At 39.7% G+C, this 24,220-nt stretch overlaps 1 long non-coding RNA gene across 1 annotated transcript in view; it reads left to right on the top strand.

Annotated features, from left to right (window-relative positions):
• The first annotated feature begins 13,017 nt into the window (after window positions 1–13,017).
• The window catches only part of LOC123617730 (uncharacterized), a 162,063-nt gene continuing 150,860 nt past the window's right edge, over window positions 13,018–24,220 (top strand). Inside the window, exon 1 of the long non-coding RNA XR_012511834.1 lies at window positions 13,018–13,162. This is a non-coding gene — a long non-coding RNA (uncharacterized LOC123617730). The remainder of the gene's footprint in view (window positions 13,163–24,220) is intronic.

Below are 24,220 nucleotides of genomic sequence, written 5' to 3'. Positions count from 1 at the left end.
TCATTAATCCTACACATGCACCCCTAGCTTTTGAAACCTGAATTGTTTTTGACAACTTTCTTTCCCTGTAATTAATCACCAAATTCAATGCTGTTCTTTCCACCTTTGTGATACCTCTCGTATGTTATTTTTTACTCTTTTTATCCCCTGTGGACAAGTGGTGCAACCTCTCGATTAACACTCTAATCTCCAAATCTCACTTCACATCCATAGTTCACATTTTTTTCAAAATTTACCTAAATCATAGATATAATAATGTCATTCCTACATTCAACAACTCATAGTAGCTTCTCATTATTCTAATGGCATAAGTCTAATCATTTTAATATGGCACACAAACTCGATTAAAATTTTGCCCCAAAGTTTATCTCTTAAAGTACATCTTTACATTATTTAATTCTTTATCTTGTGCTTTATTCTCGAACTGTTATTAAACTTTGACACCTATCCTTGAAGAACTTGATTATGTACTTCCTTATACCACTGTTTAGAGTGGCTGTTTCTCTGACAGGTATAATATTTTTGGTATAAAAATGTGGGTATGCAACCTTTCATAAGCTCGTCTTTTCAAACTCAACTTTGCTTTGAACTTATTTTTCTTCTGGAAGAAATTTGATGTCGTTCATTGGGGGCTGCCTGAATCCAAGCCATGTGCTCCCTGGGGATGATCTGCAATTCTAGACAGTATCTTTTGTTTCTGGTTTTTTTGTTTTGTTTTGTTTTGTTTGTCTGTTTTCCTTTCTTTCTCTTTATAACAACAGTATCAGCGTATGAATGTCTGGTCCACACTGGCATCCTCATACATGGCATTGTCCTGTCTGACCCTTGTGAGCAGCCACCAAGATGACTTTGATCTCATAAGCAACCTGACCTATGGCCCACACTGTCACCTGCAGGCGTGCTCGTCAGCCCAATCCTGCACCCTTTCCAAGGGTGCTGCCCACTCTCTGCTCATGTGCATTTCCTCCCCGAGGACACAGGAAACACTGGCTGCTTTCCAGGCGTTCTCTGGGACACCAGTGAATTTTGCAGGGCCAGCACAGGCCCCAGGACCTTGACACCAGACTCAACACCCTAGGCTTCCATGCCACGGCTTTTTTGAGAGCTCTTAGGTGGCTGCTTCTCTTCTTTCATCTCCGAGTAGCAGGTGGGATGTGATTGCTTTGTACTTTCATATCCCTAAACTTACCTAGGTTCTGAGATCACTCCCCTTGACGTGATTCCTGACGATGGGGAAAGGAGGTGGGGAAGAGGAGGAGAACTCAACTGAAAGACTCAGAGACCCCGTCGGAGCCCCGTCTGTCTGTCTGTAGCAAGTTGCATGCACATTATGTTGGGAATCCTTTCATATCAACAGGTCACGCTTTGGAAACCTTTCTTTCAAATGGTGCTTGAAATTAATTCTTTTTCCTGCTGTGTCATTCCTGCCCGAAGCTGGTATCCTTGTAAGGCCTAAGGTATTAGCTAAAATGGGTTGCAGGAGCAGAAGAGAGACAAAAAACTGTAACTATAAATGCCTAGGTTAGCAGTTCCAAATAACCTTCTTGGAAGGACTGATGCGATATAGATCCAGATGTGTAGATACAGACTTAGAGCCTCTCTGATGCTCAGAGATCCTGGCAGCAGACCTTACACACTTCAGACATGGGTTGCATTAATGGAAAATATAAAATACACCTTTCTACATATAATGGAATTTTTAACCCAGTTGGTTCAAAGAATCATAAAACTGAGTTAACTAGGTAGTTGCTTAAGTATTCTATTTTTATTTGATAAATAAAACGGCCACTAAAATATTATGTTTCATAGGTAGGAGTTTGTCATTTAATTTGTTTCATTCACTTGTGAATGTTCACAACGTATCAGTAGGTGATGAAATTTCTATAGAAATTTCTATAGGTATAAAATGAAAGCTTTCAAAGTACTATTTTTCTCAGTGCCAGGTATTTAAGTCTTAAATGGCCAATTCTAAGGATACTTGAACTTATTGTTTTACAAATACTTTCTACAACATGTGAAAAATGACATTTATTAGCTCCCTGGTTATTTTCTTTATGATTGTGAACAACGTAGCCCAGGAAGGGAAGAAAGGGATTGCATTTGAAAGCTAAAAAGCCTACAAATGATTAATTGGAAAAAAATGGCCAATGGGAGAAAAATGAGAGAAACAAAAGAATGAAATTAAACATTAATAGAGTGAGAGGTGTAAAGGGAATTCAGAAAATAAACAATTCACATTTTCTCTTTTATGGGTTATTTTATCTCAGAAGTCTAAAAATACCATTTTCAAATTAACTAAGAAAAATATCTGAAGAGTTGTGACTATAATCTTAGAGGAGGTTGAAATTTATGATAAAGGGTATTTCATTTAGTAGTGGTCAGCATTAAAAATAAATTAAAAGTTTTATAAAAATAAGTGACATGATAAAAGTTGTTTTTTATTTGATTGCATCCATTCACTGCATAGATAATTACTGAGCATCCACTATGATCCTGGTTCAATGATAAGTTTTGAACCAATCTTAAAATTGCATAGTGGGAAAAGCATAGAATTAGGGTCAAATGACTAAATCCTTCGAATCTTCTGTTTTATCATTTGTAAAAGAGGATGATGACGGCGACGATAAAAAATGTCTCACTCACACACTTGGTGCATAAAACACCAAGCTAATGCATATAAAAGTGTTTGTAAACTGCTGATGAAAATAAAATGTAATCTAGTTCACATTTCAGTCTAAGACTTTTTTTCCCCTCCATCTCAAATTTTGCAAGTGTTGAAAATACCTAGATTGAGAGGGAAATATGTAGGCTGTGTTCATGTGAATTCTTGTTTGACTCAGGTTTTACCATTTCCACCCACCAAGCTCATTCAAGCCATTTTCATTTCCTTTATTTCTGAAGTCTCTGATGCGATTTGATATCTATCTCCATTGAGTTGAATTGCACTTAGAAAATTATTTCTCTGTGCAGCTCTAAGAGAGCTTGGTGTCACATGGGGCAGGTCTTACTGTAAGGCATTGTGACTCAAAAAGGAAAGCTGCTCATTATGCCAATTACACTTATGGGAAGCCAGGGAACCCAGTTTCTCATCCCTCTTGTGAATTCTTTCAGCAAATTAAATTATGGGCATGGAGACGTTTAATTAATGGAGTGCATTGCAACTTGGAATTGTAGTGTCTGTGCACAGAGAAATCAGCGTATCGCAGTCTCTGAGATGTTTTCTACTTGGCCTTTCATCATTGATGCTATTCATAGCCCTCAATTTTCCAGAGGGGAGCATCTCACTGATGTCGAGTTTATATAAGATATTAACAACTTCTGAGTCTAGCATCATGCGTTGTGCTTAGATGTTTGATAACTGTGTTTGCTTAGAAGAAAATAGTCTGTAAAGGCTGTAGAGCATGCTCATCGTACACATTATTTTCCCAGTAGATTTGACCAACAAAGAACTATGATACTTTTATGTCACTGATGATGGAGTAGCTTGCAGCTTCTCTCTCTGTGCTGCAGGATCGAAGCTAACTGGATTAGCAAAAATAAGATGAACCACTCTGAAATATTTCTGTTGCTAAGTGTACAAAAGTTGAGCTTAGCAAATGTTTATTGGGTTTGTGTTTCATGCAAAGCACTTTCTGAGGCATCCTGGTTTATAAAGCTGAGAAGACTTAAACTTGGCAACTCATTGTGGGCTAAGAGAGAGGAAATGTACACATTAATTCCTGCATATTCACATGATCAGTGCCTTAGCAGAGATGTCTGAAGTGGAAATATAGATTCATGGAAATCTAGACTCGAAAGCAATTATGGCCATCAGAGGAAGTGGTGGACTCCTGGAGACGAGGACCAGGAAAAATGATGTGGTCCAAATGACATTCCATATAAGAGAATGACTTAAGCCAAACTATGGATGTATAAAAAAATGAGTCTCATTTCTGAGCAGACTGAGCAGTCTAGTTGGGACTGTGATTAGACATGGAGCCTCAAATGGACACTGGCATAGCCTGAAGGCTCTGCTTGGGAATTCGAGTATTTGTGTCACAAGTACCCCTTAAGATGTTATAAAGGAGAGTGACAAGACTGCACCTGTCTTTATAAAATCAGTGATCTCATCCGAATGGAGAATGTTGGGGGAAGAAGAGGAGGAATATCCTCCACAGGACAGTGGACGAGCATGGGAGTGACCTGAAGTGTCCTGACCAAGGATGAAGGAAGTCTGGACAGTGGCAGTGGGTGTGGAGAAGACAGAGCAGCAGTGCACACCTGTATCCACTTTCCTTCCTTCTCGGTAACAGGACCTGTCTCCTGACAGACCACCCCTTCCTCCATGGTCACCTGTGTGGTTTGAGGAAGTTGACTCTGACCCTTCTCCAACTGGAGGAGCAAGTGATGAAGAACGAGCCAGTCTGCATGTTTTCATTACCAAGATACTATCAAGGGATCAGCAGAAGATAAATGCAATTGGAACAAATCTCAGGACATCCTAGGAACTGAAACGAATAGTACACCTTAAACATTTTTTACATTTTCGCACTTCTTCAGCATTATTTCCATTTACTCACATAAACTCCATTATACTACTATATCGTAATTCATTTTAATCCATCCTGCTATTGTGGCCATTCAGGAATTTGTCTTCATATTTTTCTCTGTTATGAACAAGCCTACAATGAACGTCCTTATAGAAAATGTATAATCATGTTCTTAGGATAAATTTTCAGGCTGGGTTTATTACAGGATCAAAGTGGGCTATCTAATTGCCTTTTATATGAAAGCAAAAGTTCCAGATTATCTGACTCTGACAGAGCTAACATCCTGTCATTACCAGCAGCTGACTTATAATTGGACCCATCCAAGTAATGTTTTTATAAACCAAAAACATATTTACAAGACTGGAGTCTGAAGTGACTTCCCCTCTCTGCACTGTTTCATAAAGACAAGGCTCAACCAGAATGTGAAACAGTGATGGTCACACAGGAGATTTTCAGAATGGAGTCCAGCCAATTAGCAAGCAAATTTAAGACTGAAAAATTCCCTTTGCCTTCTCTTCCACAATCTATTAATGTCAAAATCCTATTTATCTATCTTTCAAAAGACAACGAAATATGAATGGCAATTCACAAAAGCTTCTTTATCTGGAAGTAATCTCTCTTTTTTTCCTGCTTCCTTGGTTTTTACTTCCTTAGTATATTTTTCTTTTTCTACGACCATCTTCTCATCTCCGTCCTCAAATGTTTTCTTGGAAAGGATGGTGCCTTTGCACACGTGTCCTCCATGACCCCATCTCCCACATATTTCTCAGCCCGGACACTACTTTTTCACCTACCATTCTTTCTCAACTGACCATGAAACAGCAGCAGTTAAGAGACCCCCTGTCCTTGCCACTGGGCTGGGACAGTGGAGAAAGGGTATCATTCATGTGCTTAGTGAGTACTTCGGTTCTTTGGATGTCCAGTGTCTCAGCTTTCTAAGTGTGCCTTAGAACAAAGAAAGAAAGAAAGATGGAAAGAAAGAAAGCAGAGGTACTTTCTCTCCAGGACGTGGCTAGCCCCAGCAAGTCTAGGAGATCTAAGTGTGTCCAGGGGAATGACTCTGTGACTCTGTGGGGTCTTTGCATGTAGAATGGCAAGCAGAGACTTAGTGTTTATTCCACCGGAGTTGGCAGCTCCCTGGTCCAGAGACAGCAGTTGGTTGGTGGTCTAGGTCTTGTGGCGACCCTACATGACTTCAGTATTTTCCGTGTGTGACTTTAATTTTTGTTAGCTCACCTTCTGTCCGAACCTGGGTCCTCAACTCTGGTTGTCTGGGTTCCCTGTTGATTCTCTGAGTTACCTGTATGCCTATGATTAATTTCTTTCTGTTAGCTGAGTTAATTTCTTTTGTTCCAAACAGTAACCCTGATGGACAAAGGGTTGGCTTTGTGTGGCCAGAATAGCAGGCTTATGTCTTCAGATTTCTTGGGAATAACCAGACCTAAGTTCAGAGTCTTGATAGAACAAGAAACTGCACAGGAATTTCTGTGACACATCTCATAGACTAAAAACGGGTGGTAGCTAGATTTCTGAAGAATTGGAGCTACAGAGTAACACGTTCATTATCATTTTAGATCTAATGTGCCCCAGGAAGCATCTTTTCTGATGGAATAACGTTACCATCTTAGACTAATTGAGTGTCTTGTAAAACAAAATACAGTGGTGGCATTACTTTAACCCTATCTCATCTGAAATTATTCAGTGTGAATTTTTAAGTCCTCCCCCCCTTTTTTGAAAAGTACTATCCCTTGTTGGAACTGATGCCCCACGAATTACCAACTTTTAAAATTTAGTATCTTTTTCATATTTCTTCAGCAATTTTACCATCTCAGATTCCCAGTGACCTCGCACGGACATCTGGATCAAGCCAGTTAGTCCATCTTTCTCATGCGACACGTGAGCAAGTGTCCATAAACAATGACATCTGCTGTTTGCCAGCGGCGCTGCTCTCTGGGAGAAGGTGGAGTAATCTTATGTTTTGCGACTAGCGGAACTCAAACAGAAATCTGGAATCTTCTTTCCCATCTTCCTCTTCTGATTGCCTATTTACAGTCCCAAGTTATTAAAGAACAAACTTGGTACGATCGTTAAGTGATAGTACTTTTTATAAAAATAATTATCTCACTATCTCACTGTCTGTTTACTTTCGTCTTCAAATGCCAACTCTCACCATTTGGCAGACAGAATAGTCTCACTAGGAAGATGGATTTTCTCAAAGTTCAACAGATTTTTCTGAGAAGAAAAAAATAATGACTTGGAATTTATCATAAAATTGTAATAAAACAGAGTGTGGGTACAGCTCAGTGGAAGAGTGCATGCTTAGCATGTATGAGATCCTGGGTTCAATCCCCAGTATCTCCATTAAAAACAATTTTGTTTTTAAGTTGTAAGAAAACATAAATATCATACGATATTCTGAAGATAATGATTAAACTAGTTTCTTTCAATTGTTTCACTTCAGCCATAATCGTGTGGGCTACAAATACTTAAAAATTAAAACGATTTATTTTAGTGTTAATGAAAGGCTGTTTCTTGCCAGCAGGAGGGGAGACAGGAGAAAAGATCCTGAGTAGATCTCAGCTTTCATTCTCTAGCTGGAACTTTTACACAAAACGATATCAATGCTGGTTTCAAATGGCACTAAATACTCCTGTTATCTGAACATGATGAAATCGCATTGCTCAGACACCTTGGGTTCTACAGAGACAGTCAGGGCTACTGAAGTAGGTAAGGCCAGGCGGGAGGGAAAAGTGCACCTTTAAACTGGCAGGTATACTGTTAGAAGTAATTTAATCTGTTTTCTCCTTTTCAAATCAAATTTGAAAATTACTGCCTAAAAAGTTGGTATAAAATTTTTAAAAAGAAAACTACTAAATGTAATCTTAAAGAAGTGAAATATTTGCTGTGCCATATTGAGGGAGCTCAGTGCCTTGGAATCAGCCTAGAGGGCGATAGGGCCTTAAGGCAATAAAATCGAACCACAAAATAAGGTTTCTGAAGGATAGAGTTTCTGGCGAATACAGCATTTAGCCTGTTCAATTCACTCTAAATTAGAGCTCATTACTCTTCATGATACATTTGATTGCTCTCAAATTCTCAGTAAATGTACCATGAAAGGAGCAATGCTATTGCGTTTGATCAGCAACCAAAGCTTGGGACTAACTGAGACGTCACTCATCTCTGGGCACCAGGAGGAGTCGGGACAGGAGAGCGCTCAGAAGCCGCTGACCTTGAAAGGACTCAGAAAAAGGGCAAAAGAAGGGAAGTATCAGAAGCACACAAACAACGAACAGTCTTATGCTGGCATCGCTCTTTGAGAGTTCAGGACTTTCACTGATAGGGTCCATCATTCACATCTCTCTTTTGTTTCTCCATTTCCTTCTTTTGTGCTCACTAATACAGGACACATATTTCCTCCATCCCAAGAAAATGAACAAGCCACTGCAAAGACATTTAATTATTTTCCAAATATAGGCTGCCCCCGCCAGATAGCTCTGTTCGAACCCTCCTTCTGTTGCCACAGTTCAGTGGAAGCTGGGGACAAATATGGAAAGGAGGGTTTTGCAGAAGCAGTAGACTGATGAGTGTTGATATTAATCTATCTCCATTACATACGTATTTAGTCATATATAAAATATCAATATTATGTCTATACATGTAGAGTCAGTATATAAAATATCAATAGTATAAATATACACATATAATAATCAGTATATAAAATATCAAAATTTTTATATATACAAATAAAATCAGCATATAAAATATCAGTATGTTGTATGCACACATATATAATCAGTATCTAAAATATCTATATTTGTATATATACAAACATAATCAGTATATGAAATATCAGTATTTTGTATACACACATATAAAATCAATATATATTTATACTTATCTATATATTTTTGTCCTAACATGCAGTTGGAAGCCCTCGGGTCTTCCTCTCGTGCGTCCTCTTTAATGGCGGCAGCTCGCTTCTCCTCAGGCTGCCTGTGTAAAGGCATAATGAATTTTTGCTGCTGTGAGAAAGTTTGGTGGAATAATTATATTCTCTTGCAAACGTAATTTCTGTGTGCTTGCTGTGGCCACAAGGAATATGGAAGGAATAAGGAATCCTGTTCTTATGAAATTACAGACCCATTGAAGTTACATTTCATGACAGACTGTTTTAAATCCCAAAAAGATATTTTCTGCTTTTACGTTATTTTTTCTCACTCGTTCAATCAAGTTACCCTCATACCCGTAAGCCGTTTTCTGGAAAGCACAGAGATTCCTGCAGAAGTGGGCTACTCCCACCTGGCGGACTGCCGGGAAACACCCTCATCACACAGCACGTCAACTCCTGGCCCGCCGATGGCCCCGGGTCTCCCTCAGAGGAACCGTGGGCTTCACTGCTTATTGGACGCTAGGAATGCAGACCCTCACTGGTTTCTTTGCCTGAAAAGCTAGAGTCTAAACAGTCTGTTCTGGGCTTCCTCTTGGTATTGCTCTTGAGCGCTCTGATCTTCGTTGATCTTCCACCACCAGACTTTGCCTCTTTCATGGTATTCTGTTTCCTTTCCGAATCTCCACGGTCACTCCATCCTTTACATTTCCACGTTGTCTTCACAATGCCGTGACCAAGGCTACTTACAAAGTTGATACATAGGTTATTTTCTATTTGGCACCATCTATTAGCAGATCAAATGTGTCACATGTACTTATTAAAACAGGTTTATTTCTCCCCATTGTGTCTCACAATGTACAATCAAACATGTTTTTCAGGATATGCAACAAGGAGATAAGAATTAGCAAATGTAAAAGAATATTGCAATGTTAAATATAGTATAAATATTTATCTTAAAAACTGGGAAGAAACTAAAATTGCAATCAAGTTTGAGGCACAAGGAAATCTTGGAGGACTGAGGAACCCAGATCTTCATGGAAAGGTAACAAAGCTGAAGCTTTTTTTAAAAGATAAATTTTCTTTATTTCTTATATTATGGTAGAGAGATTGCTATGATAGGTGAAATTCTTTCCTTTGTGCTCTTCCTAGAGTTGGATTAACCTGCTTGCACAGCCTCACTGATGTTATCCCCGGGTGATGTCCTTCATGATTTAATGACAGCAAATTTACAAAAGCTCTCGGGAAAGTAGGAATATTGTGGACAAGTGGGCTCTGAGATTCTCTCCCTTGAGAAATTTCTACTGATCTTGATTCTTTAGTAATAGGTAAACATGATGACAATTACTGGGAAACCTGTTAAATTCCAGATGCATATCACTACCACAAATACTCTGATTTAATTCTGTGTTGAATGGGGCCTGGAGGTCAGCACTTTTAACAAGTATCCCAGGTGGTTCTGCTTGGAAGAATACCATCCTAGTGTAGAAAAAGTTCTAATCACCAAGTTCATTATCATTTTACAGTGCTTTATTAGCAGTCTAGACATTTGCATCTGGCAAGTGATCTTGTCATTATTATCTTTAACTGCATGCCCACCCTACTTAGGACAGTTCCTTTAAACAGAGGAATGGAGCAATGTTCTCTAAGAAATGTAGCATGTGCACCGGTGCCAGAGACTCTGGAAAGTTCTCTAAGACCAACGGGGGTTTCACCCTTAAAAACAACTGGCAAATAATGGGTTAAATAAAGTGAAACTGGCTCCTGGCTGTGGATGGCCTCAGAATATGAATAAAGACACAATTAGAGATTGTTAAGAATCTCCAGTAGGAGATTATTGTATTTGGTTCTTCCCAAATGCGTTTGGTCACAGAAATACACGTTTTTTGAGAGTTACCCTACAGAGAAAGTAAGCTCGGAAATGCTGCAAAAAAAAAAAAAGGAGATGCTCAGACAGGGAAGGCGCTGCTGACACCTCCCCTTTCCTCCCTTCAGTGCTGCATCCGTTTATTATAAAGAGTCATCAGCTCTATAGTAAAAAGTTTGCCACGGGCCCTGCTGGGGCACTGCTGGTGCAGAGGACGTGTGGAAGGGACCACACGTAAATAGTTTACGTGTCACGGGAAGCTATGGACGGAGGCAGATGAGTGGACCTGGCTGCTTCCAATTAAACTTTATTTAGAAAACCAGGCCACAGGCTGCCTGTGGTCTGGAGGTTGTACCTTGCTGCCCCCTGGTCTAGAGCTGGACAGCCAACGTCCTGAGAAACCTGCTTTCCTTCCTCTTCTCCAGAATGTTTGTTTCCTCCCTAGAAAAATGAAATTGGGGAATCAGTGCACATGAGCTCAGATATTTATTGCAAACATACTTGCAGACTAATTGTTTATACCTTCATCCCTGCCCGTTTGTTGAGCACCTACCACGTGCCGGGAGCACTGATGCTGTCTCCCCATCTGATACTGGCTCGTGTTTCTTACTAGATTGTGAGAAATTTATTGCACTTTAGTGGATGCCTTGAGTCTCAGTTTGTGATAATGATAAATACTTTAAGTGAGGTTTGTATTGGGGGTTTTAGCAGCTGCTGCACAGACTGCTCATCTTCAGTTCACAGCTAGGTCTCAGTTCTTTGTAACCTGAACCTATGAAGCAGATGATTTTTAAAGCGGAGGGCTTTACGCTTGTCCATGGTCTCTTTCTTTTGCTAAGTTTGGACTGATATTTTTGTGGCTTTCCCCATAGTCCACCTACACGTACTATCTCATTCAGATTTTAAGAAAAAGCTATCCAATACTTCCTGACACCCTTTACAACACCTTCTGTATGGTTAGTTCACAGCAGATCTTCAGTATTTGCTGAATGGATTAGTGTTACATTGTTTCAATCCATCTATAGGCTACTTTGATAAGCATAACACTTGTTCTCATTTCTGAAGTGGTGTATTTATTCCCATATTTCTTTTGATCTGGTTCATTTTGCAAAAGATATGGGGTGAAAGGAAGGCTGTGAAATGTTCTCTTGGCAGATCAAGGATACACATAAAATAATATATTGATTTTTTTCTCATTGAATCTCTACTAATGCATATAAAAGTCATTTACTATCATTAACTACTCAGAAACAAATGATAACTGAAAAGGTAAAAATTGGGCATATTAAGGTAAAAAGTAATGATTTGAAAAAGTTAATTCCATTTCCGTGTAGAGAACTTCTATGCCTCTATCTTAAAATCCTTGCCTTGGAGGTGTTCTTCTATGATAAAGACTGAATTTTGTTTTTCTAGAGTTGATCCCTTGGACAAACATTTTCTTTTCTGAAAATAAAGTGAAATCTATTTAAACCTTAATGAAGGTAAGGGTCAATCTCTATATGTTACTTGAGGGAAGCCATATATACATATATATATAGTTTTAAATAGATTGTTAAGAGGGAAATGTACAAAAGAATAGAAGTGATCTTTGTTGTTATAGAAAAACACATAGGTTGATGTCACATCCTATTGTAAGAGCACAGCCATCAACACCTCTGCACTCAGAGTCTCCCATTATTTTTCTCTTAGGAGATGGCTGCCGAGTCAATCTTTCACAAATCTCACCTGAGGTTGGGTTTAAGCAGGATTTACTCTTTGTGAAGTGAACATTTTTGATGGGTTTTCAAAAGCCTTAATTTCCTTTTTAGATTTCCACCAGTAATTTGGCAGAAATAAGACATTCTTCTCTTAATTATATTTATATCTCTGTATTTCCTAAGTGGTATTTATTATATTTCCTTCTCAAGAAGGAATTTTTTTACCCCCTTAAAATTATTCAAACAATAGGTCAAAAGCTAGCAACAATGAAAAAGCCACACTCAGCATAATTTCCTCCAACAATGCTTCACTTCTCCCGAGTTCTTCACTGCATTTGCCAAAGGGGACCTAAGCTAGGGCAGCCATTTCTTGTAGCTTTTTCATTACTGTTTTGCTTTAGAATTAAGGGTGGTTGTACCATAGTCCCCAACAACATCTTGAATAAAGTTCACTGTGCACAAAAGTGTTTTCAACTCAATTTTAAAATAAAGTATAGGATACTTAATTTCCTATATTGTTCTAAAATGTGCACATTCCCCAAAATGGCCCCAAATTTGAGTGCCTATGGGGAGGAGATGTTCTGAGGCCTTCTTACATGGGATCTATTCAGTAGAAGCTTTAGAGGACAATTTAGCCAATTCATTCCAAGGATAAAACATGCATACCTTTTATTCTGCAATTCCACCTCTAGGAATTTATCTTACTGAAACTTAGACACAAGTGGCAACTATATGTTTAAGGACAGTCATTAAAGCATTTCAATAACAAAAACTGGAAATGGGCTGTCATTACAGTAGTAGGAGGGTTAAATAAATGATAGTGTATCAAGGAAAGGTAGTCGCAATAAGATACCTGGGACAAATTTAGAGGAAGGAAGAACCAACCACACACACATATACTCAGCCTTAAAAACAAAAACAAACAAAAAGGTTGAAGACAATTAATCAACCAGATATTTTAAAAACAGCCAGTGGAATTCTAACAATGAGATGGTCTATTACTGTGTATCTTATATTACAGGATATATCCGTTTACCTCAACTAGATGATCTGCACTTTTCTACGCATAAAATGTCAGCTGTTCATTCACACTTAATCATGTTTTTGTGAAAGTTGCAAAACAGTGAAAATTTTCTCTGTCCCTGTAAGAAGCACTTCAGTAAGAAGCACTTCAGCCCTCCAGGTAAGCCTCCTGCAAACAAACAAACAAACAAACAAATGAAAACAATAACAAAAAACCCCTGCAGTGTGGCCTGCTCGGGACCCTCCGTGTTTCTCTGCTCAAGGTCAGCCCGGCCTTTTGGAGTTACTGCCACCGATTCTGGACCTCACTCCCATCTCTACAGTAGGGGTTTACTTATGCTGAGTTATGTTCCCCCAAAGCCCCATCCTTGAAGGTCATGCTTCATGTCATGGTGAAAAGAGCAGGTCTTTGAAACTAGAGCGTCCTGGGATTAGATCCCAAACACATCTCTTACTGGGTAACTCAATGTCCGCCATCAGATAGGACATTTGTTACAGTCCCTGAACCTATGTTGACACCATTATCACCCTAAACCCACAGTTTGCTTTCGGGTTCACTCTTGGTATTGTACAGTCTATAGGTTTGGACAAATGCGTAATGACACGCATTCTCCGTTATATGTCATACAGAACCAGCTGTCTTTTCACTCAACTATCGCCGTCGTGGAAGGGCTGCTACTCACTGGCCAACTTAGCTCTGTCAGTAAAAGGACAGTGGGTTCATCCGGTGGGGAATGTTGATAGTGGAGGATGTTTTGAGTGTGAAGTGGGGCAGGGAATATGTGGGAAATCTCTGTACTTTCCTAAAACTGCTCTAAGAAATAGTCTATTTTAAAAAAGGAAGAAGATAACTGGCAGCCTTGTGGACATTAAACCACAGGGAGAGAAGGCAGAAGCACAAAGACGTGTTGGGCAATTACAGCAACGGTCTAGGTGAGAAATCATGGTGCCTTTTATCAGAGAGTAGGTGTGGAGGATCTAAGAAGTATTAGATTCTGGACTATTTTGAAGACAGAATGGTATATATATTTTTAATAGACTGAATGAGTTGTATAAGAGGAAATGAGATGTTAAGATGACTACTTTAGCCTGAGCGCCTGGAAGAATTGAGATGCAGTTTACTAAGAGGGGAGCTTTGGGGGAGGATCAGTTTTGGGGACAAACATAAAGAGTTTAGTTTTGTACGTAAATTTGAGATATGGCACATTTGGGAAATTAAGGTAATTCCCCAAGGTTGCAATATGACTGCAACTGAAAAAAATAGAGACATAGATAGAAAAAGACTGGAATGGAATATATATAGAAATTTTGACAGTGATTCATTGTTAGTAAAATTATAGGTGAAAATTTTGCCTACTTTTCTAGATTTTCTCAATTATATATTATTTTTATGTTGGGAGTTAAAAAAAAGTAAATAAAAGGAAACAAATGAGGAAGAAACAAAATGTATCATTTTAGGAATACTGTGGTTTACAAATCTAGGCTCATATGCAACCATTTCACAATAGCCTCATGTCAATTCTTCTAGCGTGAAAAGAAAAGAAAAGAGGGGCATTACTCCCTTAAATCTTGAACATATTTTGTCAGTTTATAATTTTTTAATGTTATGAAAAACACTGGATAGACCATTTTTATAACTAAAAACTTACTACCTTTCAAAAGCTCATTATTCTTATTTATAGTTTTGCATTTTAGCAAGGTACAAATTTACCTATAGATCTGAATTTTTCAAACCAAGGTTAGTCAAAACCTGGAGCTCGCTCACAAGTGCCTTTGACCCACAGAAATGGGCAGTGAAGGCAGTTGGAGAAGGAGGGGCTTTCAGACTCTGACCACTGCCTTTACCTAGACCAGCTGCACTTTTCATCTGCCGTCTTTTATAGTGAATTGCTGTGCAAAGTTTTTTCTTCTTTTTTTTTTAGTTTTTTTTTGGGGGTGGTGGTGGTAATTGGTTTATTTATTTTTAGAGGAGGTATGGGGGATTGAACCCCGGACCTCATGCATGCTAAGCATGTGTGCTACCACTTGAGCTATACCGTCCCCCCCAATTTTTATTTAGGTGACAATCATGTCTCAATAATGCAAGAAACACTGCTTTAAATGGTGGAAATGCTGTCCAATGATGACACTTCAGCCTTGCAGGAGAGCTGTTGAGAGAAATATTAGAAGGAACTCTGTATTTCCCTATACTCAGGGCTGTACACAACCTTCTGTTTGCATACAAGCTAAGCCTTCCACCTCTAGTTATTGGATGTACTGTTGTCACAGGGCAATCTGCCCCTTCGAGCCCAATACTGAAAATGTCAGAAAAGACTACACCTGCCTTGGCTGTTTTCAGTGAATACATCCAGTGTGGGTGCCTCATGCTGCAGGCGTGTGGGATACACAAAGAAGACTAAGGCATAACTCCTGCAGTGAAATGCTTGAGTCAGAGTAAGGGTGGAGGATGTAGGGCAGTATAAAATTAAGGGCTAATTTGTATTAGTTGGGATGTCTTAAGTGTATGTAATAAAAATAGAAATTAAACAGTAAATATAAATATCTAACAAAGAATTAGAATTAAGGTAGCCATTGGGCTGGTTATTTAGAAACTCATTGATGTACCCAGATGTGTTTGTGTGTGTGTGTGTGTGTGTGTGTGTGTGTGTGTGTGTGTGTTCCATTGCTCCTTTTTGGCATCCCTAGTGTTGTCTTCTTTTGTGGGCTGGTAGCATATCAGTGACCTTAAATCCAGACATGACACTGTCTAGAACTAAGTTTTTTTTTTTCTTTTCTTCCTCTCTTTTTTTTTTTTAATTGAAGTATAGTCAGTTTACAATGTTGTATTAATTTCTGGGGTACAGCATAGTGATTCAGTTATACATACATGGATATATTCCTTTTCATATCCTTTTTCATTATAGGTTGTTATGAGGTATTGAATATAATTTCCTGTGCTATACAGTAGGTCCGTGTTGTTTATCTATTTTATATATAGTAATTAGTATCGCAAATCCCAAACTTCCAATTTATCCCTCCATCTACATCCTTTCCTCCCTGGTAAACATAAATTTGTTTTCTAAGCCTGTGAGTGTTTCTGTATAACTAAGTTCTTCAGTAAAGTAGCCACTAGCCACATGCAACTATTTAATCAAAATTAAATTAAAATTCAAAGCTCAGTTCCTCAGTGGCCACATTTGAAAGATCAAAAGCCACATGCAGCGAGGAGCCATCATGTTGGACAGCACAAAGACAGAACATCTACATCTTTCCAGAGGGTTTTAATGAATAGCACCGAATTTAGCAGAAACGACAATGACCTTACGGTGGTTCTTTCTTATGAGGCAGGACATCTTCCTTTAAGCATTCAAGTAATCTTACCCACGCAGTTCTTTGACCAGAATTGATTCTCACATTCATTTGGGTCGAAACCCTGACAAGGCAACAGGATTACTGCAGGACCCAGCAACCAACCACCAGTGCAGGATGGAGACAACGTCCCCCTAATGCTGAGTCTGTTCTTCAGGGGGAAGGCTGGAGAAACAGGCAGTGATCGTCTCCTGGGAGGAACTCCAGCCACCTCACAGCTGACTGGAGGAACAATTTGGCCTGGCTGGGAACTGAGCGGAGCCCCAGGTTTCCACACCAGAGCTGCCCGGGTCCCTGGAAGGTGACTTTGCGGCCTGCGCATGCGCAGCTCACTCTCCGGTTCCGGCCGCACAAGGCAGTCCTGCCCTTCCCCAGCTCCCCGACCACCAGGCCAGGCCCCTGAGAAACACCCCTGCACTGGGACTCTGGAGGTGCTGTGGTGACGTGTCCACGAGGATTGGGGTTTGCCAGACCCCTACGGACAAGTCCGAGAGGAGGAAGCCTTGACACCAAAAGCATCCAGGTGTTGCCCTTCCCCGCGGGAGGTGCCTATTGGCCTGTTTTAACTCCTGAGATCCCGCGAAATCCCGCGATATCCCCGAGATCCCGCGAGATCTGGCTTCCTCTAGGAAGTTGGGTAGCAGCCCCTCAGGCTTGATTAAGTCATGCCCCTGGCGCCGCTGACTCGCAGCGCCTTGCGGCGCATCCGCTCCCTGCCCGGCTTCAGGACCCCCGCTGACCGCCCCCACCCACCCGAAGCCGCGTTTGCTTTCTTGGGAAACCCCACACTCCGCCCTGCCGGTCCGGCCTCGGCCCTGCACGTCCGTCAAGGTTTTGGGAAGAATGTCGTCTCGGGAGCAGGCTGCAGGGAGCTGGCTGGGGCCCTGCCCGGATGGGCCCTGGGAGGAGATGCGGCGCTCGGGCCACGCGGAAGCGGATGAGCAGCCTTGACTCTTGGAGCTGATGGAGCGTCCAGGAAGGCGGGTCCCGGAGGCCTAGAGCCGCGGGGTAAGGTTTTATCAAGAAATGTGATTTGAGCTGAGAGTGAGTGGAAGGGTATTTCAAGCGTGCTTTCTAGTTTTTAAGAACTGCTGTGTATTTAGTTCGTTTTAAATCTACTCTTGTTTTCTAATTAGAATAAAGATGACTGAATTTGAAGAAAAGATACATGGATTCTTAAGTGGGGGGACTGGCCTTTGAGAATGGCTGTGCTGTGGAAGAAACGCAGGCTGGACCGTGGGGTCTGGAAAGAAGGCCATAGGTGTTTTTTTTACATCTGAGGATGTTTAAAAACACTGATAAACAATGGACTCATCCTTCTGAGGTGTGATTTTCAACACAAGCTTCCTATCAGAATCTCAGTGTAGAGCTTTTTGAAAGTAAACATTCTTAGATGAATACAAAACAAGTAATGAATATTTTTATAAAGTTTTACGAAGAGTTCCGTTGCTATGTCACTACCTCCAAATAGGCCTGTTGCTTGAAAAAAAAAAAAAAAAACAAAACACCTCAAACAAACAAAACCCTTCCTTTGCTTCCTGTAGCTTTCAGAGTCCAGGTGAAATTCCTTGGGAGGGCGTTGAGGGCCTGTCTGCGTCTTCAGCTATGTCTCTTTCTAGTGAAACTGTAACAGGTGCGGCTTCTGGAACAGAAGCGCGCGCTTCCTTCTTTCCCTCACTCATGTCTTTGCCTTTTTAGGATTGAACCCTGGCCTCACGGCCGCTGGGAGATGATAGTTGTTGCCATCACTGTTACTGAATATTTAGTTCTCCTGTAAGCCCTCTTCCTGGCAGAAGGACTGCCCTTTGCTGTGCTGTTGAACTCAGGTGCCACAAGAGCATATGACTTTGACCAAGAACCCGTGAGTAGGAAGGATGTGTGTCGTTTCCCAGCACATGCTTAGAGAACCAGTGTGCGCTTTTGGGATGCTGTTTCTTGTTCACGAGGTTCCTGGCAGAGAGTCCCAGATAGCACCTGCTTCACCAGCCCCTTCTATGTGATGACCAAATGGAACAGAGGCCCCGGGCAGCCTCGGTGGAGATTAGTATGAACAAGAAATGAGCTGTTTCAAATCACTGGCATTTGAGGTTTCTTTATTACTTCAGTGTGACCTTGTCCCCCTTGACTGTTCCAGAAGTATTCCAAGACTTTCCTAGTCTAGGTTTGGTTTCATATTGAGTATCACATTTTATCGGTGTCTTAAACCAGGACTCAGCAAACCTTTTTTTGGAAAGGGCTAGATAGTATTTTGCACTTTGTGGGTAATGCGGTCTCTGTTGCAACTACTCAACTTTGTGCAGCACAAACGCAGCCATAAATAAACTGCAAAGGAATGAGTGATTTTGTGCCAATAAAACTTTATTAATATGAGCGGTTGCTGGGTTGGATTTGGTCCTCAGGCTGCAGTTTGCTGACTGTTGTTGGAATTCATGAGTCGGAAATCAGTAGCACAAGTCCTTTGGTTGGTATTGTAAGGATCACTTACATTTTTCTTCTCATGTGTCCATCTCATACATACCAATCTGAATTTGGGGCTATGATCTTTAGTAAGAAAGTCAAGATAGATTTGAACTCAAGAGTATGAACGTTTGTAAAATCATACTTGGGGATTGGAGAAAGCATATGAAAAATTAATTCCTAATGAGTAATTAAAGAAATGGCATACATAAACATGCTTTAAAAAGGTAAAGTCTTAATTGTTTTACCTACCGCTTCTAGGTAACTGATATTAAGAGCCATAGGAAATTGCTCTTCTGTAGAGAAATATTGGCAATATCATATGATGTAACCTATTACTCATAATTATATGCTGGATTTTTTAAATTATAGTTTCTATATGCAAAAATCTAGAGCGACACCAGCTCTTGGTGAGACAGGTAACCTGGTTCACACTAACCCACACTCTTGTGCAGACGTGTACCTGATTTTACTGCATCCGTGAATTTTGGTGCCAGTCAGTATCCTAAAATCTCTTAAGAAAACTCCAGCTAGTTCTATTTGAAAAACAAGCACAGTCCATGTGCTCAGCTTTCTCTCTCTGTTTGGTTTGTTTTCATAGGAATGAGTATTTTTGAAGGAACTTTTCATAGGTATGAGGCAGGCGAGAGCTTTCATTCTTTAGTGAGAGTGATGAGAGAATCATCTCGAGAGGTTACCAGTGCTCTGAAAGGAGGGGGAGGAGGGTGCATTCATACATTCCCTGCACATTTCTTAGCCAAAGGGACTATTTCCTTTTTGGTGATTTCTAAAAATAAAAGTAGGAAAAAAACAATGGTGAAGCATGTCTGCATCACATAAAATTGCAAATCATGACATAATATAATATAATATAATATAGCTCATCTTTTCTCTAGGGCAGAATGTTTATACCATGTTGCTTTCCCAGGATATTTATAGATTTCCTGAGAATGACTAATTGTTCTCCAAAATCATATTTTTAGTTTCCTTCTCCCAATCCACAGCTCTAGGAAATGTTAGACTGAAAAACTTGAGGCCTGTTGGTGGACTTCCATCTGTTGTTAGTGGTTTCATTACAAAAATGTGTGTATCAGTAGAAGAAATTTTTTAGAAAGAAGTCATTTCAACTTCGTGTCAGTTGATAGCTTTACAAGTTACCCTTCATAGTTTATTTTGTGTGAGATATATCCTTTCAGGAAAAAAAAAATCCCTTGAAGCAATCTTACAAAAAACTGTGCTAGGATATTAAATGTATGAGGAGACTCTAAGAAAACAAACCTATGGACTGAAGCTAATGAATTATCTATGGGTCCAAGTTCAGATTTCCTAAGTTTATTTAAGAAGATGAATATATTCAGAGAAATAAATGCCATTACTGTTTCTTTGTCTGCTAACAAATGGCATTACCAGTAGATTTTATTTTGTAAGATGTGCATATGCGTCTACCTAGGATAGCTCAGAAGATATTAATAGTCAGAAATAATGTAAATTCCAGTAATGTATTTATGAAATATATTGATGCTGTCAGTCTTTATTTATTATACTGTGCCATGAAGTCTAGACAGAATAACAGTGCATTCTTTGTAGAGGCATGCATTTCAAAAATCATTGAATTTGCTGTAATGCCAGTCCCTGGGTCTCATTCATGAATTTTTTACAGTTGGTTTTACATTCCATCTAGAGAAAAATAATTAGCAGCATTTCCCCCCCCAATTCAACTAGAACTTTGTCTTTGGCATGAGCAAGTAACCTTTAATTTGACTGTCGAGCTATGTCTTAGTTTTTCTCTCTTGCCTGTGCCAAGCAGTCCAATTTATTATGCAAATGTCAACAATTTCAAATATTTCCCATCTAAGAACATTTCATAGTGATACATACAGCTTGTGTCATTATACAAACATCCATTTAAGAAATTCTAATTCGTTGCAGATCCTCATTTAGCTCCTGAATAAAACCAGTACTTCTAACCCTAAAGTTTTATTGTCCATTAGCTTAAATTGGACTTGCTTTTCTTTTTTAACCTAAAAGCCATAACTGAATAACTTAAATGTAAGGAAAAACAGAGCTCACTCTTGACAAATCTAAAAGGACCAACTGACAGAGAATGAGGAATCTATTAAATCTTCAAAGATCTAGTTTTATGCAGCCCGACCTCCTTTGCTTGGGGCAACTCGGAATATTCAGCATCAATCATGCATTCGTTCCTCTTATGCCTGCTTCCTCTCTTGTGCCTCCTGAAGTGCAGCGGGGCGTTTGTTATGGCCATCCCTGGAACTGATTCAATACGCACTGCCACTCAACAGAAGACGCTGTATTTAAATTACAGACTCTCCAATAGTTTAAACAGGTTTATTTTCCCCTTGCCTTGCTGTTGGTCTTGTCGACAGGAAATTGATTTTTTACCTGACAGCCATCCATTTATAAAAAAAGGTGCTTTTTCCAAACTTCGTTATCATCTTTGCTGATGGTCTTATTTTCTCTGGGCTCCGTTTGTCTGCCCTGATATTTTTCTGCATGATAAGGAGGTTATCTGCCAAATGGCACTAGACTAGGATAGACCTAGTCCCTGTCGTGGCAGCTGCTCTATTTCAGATGATCTTTTTTATCGTGTTAACTTTCCCAAAGAAAAAAACATGGTGTATGCACATTAAATGGAATTTTTTTGGAGTGTGCTTATTCAGATACACAATCAGAACTTTAGCCTTCCATCCCTGGACAGAGGAGTAACTCTTTGTAGGGAAAAGCCCTGTGTTTTTCTGGTCATGCACGCTCTGGACGCAGGCTGGCTGCTTGGAAGCCTGTCTCCATAGCTTACCAGCTTGGGACTTCGGGCAGGATATTTAATTTCTGTGTCCTCACTTCTCAGCCACAGAACTGAGGTAGAAATATTACTTTCTTCACAGTATTGTTGTGAGGATTAAATAAGTTAGTATGAGTGAAGCTCTCAGTTTGGGGCCTGGCATGTGGAAGACACTCCATTAATGCTGGCCGTCCTTGCCTTTGCATCAGTGACGTTGTCTCAGGGCGCTCAAAGAATCATGGAATATTTATTCAGTCTTGGATGTTCTGCCCATATGACTGGTGGAATGGCATTTTCATTGTATTAACCATTATTTAAAATTGCACTGATTCAATTGTCCAGTGATGTTAGTATAGACATTGAGTGACACCCAAGAAAACTTCGAGCAACACTATTCAATAATATTAAAGAACCGTATTAGTCAATTTAAACGCCAGATCTAAACAACCTGCCTCTTACCAGGTTTGTCTTCCTGGCAAGACATGTTGTGTAGTGCAGCTGGTACAGCAATGGGTGGGGGCTCTGACCCTTATCTATAAAGTTAAATACAGGTGTACATCAACATTTCTGTTAGGGCAAAACATTGTCACAGCGGCTGGAATGCTGGGTTCAGATCTTGCCTGTGCCTCTTAGATGTGTCCTTGGGTTAACTACTGACGTCTCTCTTGCCTCCATTTCTTCATCTGTCAGAGAGTTGCAGGGTGAATTAGTAAAAATGTGTAAACCGCTTAGAACGAAGCTTCATTGTGGGCACAGGAAGCCTAATGCTCAGACACAGCCGTCGACAAGGAAGCCGTCTCCTTTCGTCCTTCCTTGAATGCCATGCTTCTCTAACTTTTCCTTTTACAGAGTAAAACATTAAGTTGTATAAAACCTAAATTTGTGCAAACTGGGGAAAAAGCCCTCTGTCCTTGCCTCAGTAGTCAGACTCGTCTGAACATTCTAGATGCTGGCGTCTGTGTCCCCGTGGCTCAGGTGCCTCCAGCCACGTTGGCTGGGCTGAGGGCATCTGTATCGGTTTCACCAGCCAGAGTGTGTGCACTGTGGGTTACTGCTTCTCTCTCCTCTCGCCTCGCTGAGCAGGGTGGACAGGCTCTTGGGCACCTCCGGAGGCACACGCCGCAGATTCCCACCAGGACAGCCGTGGGTGGCCAGTCACAGAGAGAAACCAAACCTTTTGTTGGGCTGCTTGATAAATGCCCGTATCTGAGGAGTTGTTTACTTTTGCCCTAACAAAAAAGTTGATGTCCACCTATTTTCATACATTTTGGTGATACATTTCTATCCTACCACATTAAGAGCTCAAAATACCTGTTCTTGGGCAGTTGACAGGAGCTTAACAAAAATCACAGTAAGTTATGGTTTCTGGGTTTTCTAAAGAACATGCCTTCGTCAAGGCCTTAAATACGTTTCAAAAAATTAATGAAATGGAATCATTAATTTTTCCCCTTTTACCCACCGCAGGCTGTTTTATAGAGGATTTAATCCATTGGTATGCTACCAAAGGGAAGACATGTTTTCCAAGGTAAATTTGCTCTTGAGAAATAATCAGGCTGCTTTGGATGAATTTTGAAGTCTCTGTATTTCAAAGAAGTAGCATTTAAAGTATGAAATTATAATTGGCTATTTCTGTCAAACTGAAAAAAGGCTCTATCCCTGTCAGTAATTAATTTTAGATATATAGTGATTCTAAAATTTTTCATCTTTTAAATTAACTGCATATTAGCACATTTTGGTCCATGAGTTTATTTTTCTTTTTTTTCCTCAAAGATGCATTAAGAGAGAAAAGCTTTTAAACAGACTTAATTAACAGCCAGAAATGATGTGATTTATTTTTGTGAATTGTATGTATGGCTGTGGTTCTTCCTGTGCCATATTTTGAATACATTAAAATATTCTTTACATTATGATGCTCTATAAAATTATGCCCAACAGCTCTGGGGAAAATAGCTATTATATCCTTAGGAAGATAAAATAATCCTCATTCCTCTGGGACTTTAACATTGAAGAGGTTTATAAACTGTAGAATGTGGGGGCTGAAACCGTTCTCCTTGTTTTCTTTTGTGTTTCTAATTAGGCACCATAAAATGCAGAGAAGAGCAGGCATGGAAAGTCATAAAAGTAAAAAGGTTGTATATCTTCACTGTACTTCAAATGTATATTGACCCATTTTGTCTTCAGAGTAAATAAGCTGAGGAAAACTATTAAATATATATACATGTTCATATATACATATTTTATATATGTGATTTTTGTTAAGCTGTCAGCTTTCCAAGAAAAATTATTTTGAGCTCTTAATCTGGTGATGTAGAAATTTATCACAAAGTTGTATGAAAATAGGTGTGCTTAGATATTTTTGTTAGTCAGAATATATAAAACATACGTGTGTGTATAGATATATATTACACAAGCATATTAGATCTAGAAATATATATGTACTTTTAGGATTGCTGTATTGGAGGCTAGTAAAAGGGTTGCTATTTCCCTGGGTTACTGCTACACACATTTTAAAACCAAACAAAGTAGATTTACTAGCGATGACATTTTAAAACAGGAACATTTAGCCGATTGGGAAGGTGAACTGATTCTCTGACTCATTTATTACCATGGCAA

The sequence above is a fragment of the Camelus bactrianus genome, chromosome 14 (genome assembly GCF_048773025.1).
Source record: "Camelus bactrianus isolate YW-2024 breed Bactrian camel chromosome 14, ASM4877302v1, whole genome shotgun sequence".
NCBI classification, from domain to species: domain Eukaryota; kingdom Metazoa; phylum Chordata; class Mammalia; order Artiodactyla; family Camelidae; genus Camelus; species Camelus bactrianus.
The sequence above is the reverse complement of the archived record's forward strand: the minus strand, read 5'-3'. Positions and strand labels throughout refer to the sequence as shown.